We start from the raw sequence: 2,693 nt of genomic DNA, 5'->3' as shown, positions 1-2,693 counted from the left end.
GTTCCTTTGAAAGTCGGAGATTATTATGTCCCCGTTGATTTTGTTGTCTTAGACATGGATGAAGACTCGAAGATACCGATTATTTTGGGTCGACCGTTTCTGAACACGGCTGATGCGGTTGTACACGTCCGAGCTGGTCGTCTTACCATGAAGATAGTTGACGAGACTGTTGAGTTCACCTTAGATCACAATATGAAGCAGCCATCCACTACCGATTCAGCGTGTTATGTTGATGTACACGAGATCTTGACGCAGGAGGTCTTCGATCAGTTCCGAGACATTGATCCACTGGAAATCTCCCTCCTGGCATCAGATGCGAGTATATACAGCAATTGGGAGGATATTCGGGAGCTCACACAGGCGTTAGACGGTGAAACCGAGGAGAGATTCGAGCTTCTGTATTCTGACTCGACCGAGTCAGTCTTTGACTCGGACCGAGTCAGATCGCTGAAAAATTCAGAAAGTTCGTTCGTTTCAGGCTCGGTGTTGTATAGTTCGACCTCGACCGAGTCAAGTGTTGACTCGGCCTTCCTTCGTTCTGACTCGGACCGAGTCAGTTCTCTGAGCCCCACCACCGACACCGAGTCAGCCTGGAACGTCTCCGAACCCTCCACGACGACTATTAAAGACGTTCCAGAGCCCAAAGAGCCACCACTTAGCACGGGGAAGCTGAATAAAGCTGATTGGAGTTTAGAGAGTGCCCCGAAGGTGGAGATGAAGCCCTTACCCGAAGGGCTCAGGTATGTTTTCCTTGGACCTAACTCGACCTACCCGATTATAGTGAATGCTGCATTGCTAGAACCCCAGGTGGAACAGTTGATTGATTTGCTTAGACGTTATAGGGGTGTTCTTGGATATACTTTAGATGACATTAAGGGACTTAGCCCTTCATTATGCATGCATCGTATTCATTTAGATGATGAGTCGAAATCTTCTGTTGAGCATCAGCGTAGATTGAATCCGACGATGAAAGAGGTAGTTAGGAAGGAAGTCATGAAGCTGTTAGATGCGGGTATTATATACCCTATTTCGGATAGTACGTGGGTAAGTCCTGTGCAGGTTGTACCCAAGAAGGGAGGCATGACCGTGATCCAGAACGAGAAGAACGAGCTTATCCCTACGCGGACAGTCACGGGATGGAGGATGTGCATCGACTATCGTAAGTTGAACTCCAACACCCGTAAGGATCACTTCCCTTTGCCTTTTATTGATCAGATGTTAGAGAGACTTGCACTCCACTCGTACTTTTGTTTTTTAGACGGTTACTCAGGATTCTTTCAGATCCCCATTCACCCGAGCGACCAGGAGAAGACCACCTTTACTTGTCCTTATGGCACGTTTGCTTATCGTCGTATGCCCTTTGGATTATGTAATGCGCCTGTCACTTTTCAGAGATGCATGACTGCTATATTTTCTGATGTGATTGAGGATATTATGGAGGTGTTCATGGACGATTTCTCTGTCCATGGACCCTCATTTGACGTTTGTTTGGCCAATTTGCATCGAGTTTTAGACAGGTGTGCAGCGGCCAACTTAGTCCTCAACTGGGAGAAGTGTCACTTCATGGTGCAAGAAGGGATCGTTTTAGGACATAAGGTGTCTTCTAGAGGAATAAGAAAGATGCCAAACCTCGATTGATTCGATGGATGCTACTCATACAAGAATTTGACGTTGAGATTCGGGATCGCAAAGGCACGGAGAACACAGTTTCAGATCATCTTTCACGCCTTGCGATACCCGATCCTCTCCCGATAGATGATTCTTTGCGAGAGGAGCAGATTATGGCAGTCACTACCCGACACGAAGACCCATGGTACGCAGACTACGTGAACTATCTGGTCTCCCAAATACTCCCGTCCGAGCTTAATTATAACGGAAGGAAGAAGTTCCTCCATGACGTACGGGATTATTTTTGGGACGATCCGTTCTTGTTCAAGCGTGGTACCGATGGGATTTTCGGACGATGCATTCCCGAGGAAGAAGTGCAACAGGTACTTTTCCATTGCCACTCTTCTGATTATGCAGGTCATTTTGCCGCTTCGAAGACCGCAACGAAGATTCTACAAGCGGGATTCTATTGGCCTACGATGTTCAAGGATGTCCATAGGTACGTCGCCTCATGTGATTCTTGCCAGCGCACAGGTAACATTTCTAGACGCCATGAGACGCCTCAGAATTATATTCTAGAAGTGGAACCTTTTGATGTTTGGGGCATAGACTTTATGGGACCTTTTCCATCGTCTTGTGGGAACGTATATATCTTAGTTGCGGTTGATTATGTGACTAAGTGGGTAGAGGTATTGGCTAGCGCGAGGAATGATGCTAAGACTGTGGTTAGGCTATTTAGACAGATTATTTTTCCACGTTTTGGTGTTCCTCGTGATGTGATTAGCGATGGCGGCGCACACTTTGTCAACCGGATCATTGAGACACTACTGAAGAAGTACGGGGTTCATCATCGGATTGCTACTCCGTATCATCCTCAGCTCGAGCACAAAGCTTATTGGGCAATCAAGGCGCTCAACTATGACATGAAGACCGCTGCAGAGAAACGCGTGCTCCAGCTACACCATCCTGAGGAGATCAAACTTGACGCGTACGAGAACACGAAAATTTACAAGGAGAGAGCGAAGAAATGGCATGATCGACACATCATTCCGCGATCATTCCACTCAGGTGATCTTGTCCTTCTC

Source organism: Tarenaya hassleriana, unplaced genomic scaffold (assembly GCF_000463585.1).
Source record: "Tarenaya hassleriana unplaced genomic scaffold, ASM46358v1 Cleome162, whole genome shotgun sequence".
Taxonomy (NCBI): domain Eukaryota; kingdom Viridiplantae; phylum Streptophyta; class Magnoliopsida; order Brassicales; family Cleomaceae; genus Tarenaya; species Tarenaya hassleriana.
Note: the sequence above shows the minus strand (reverse complement) of the source record.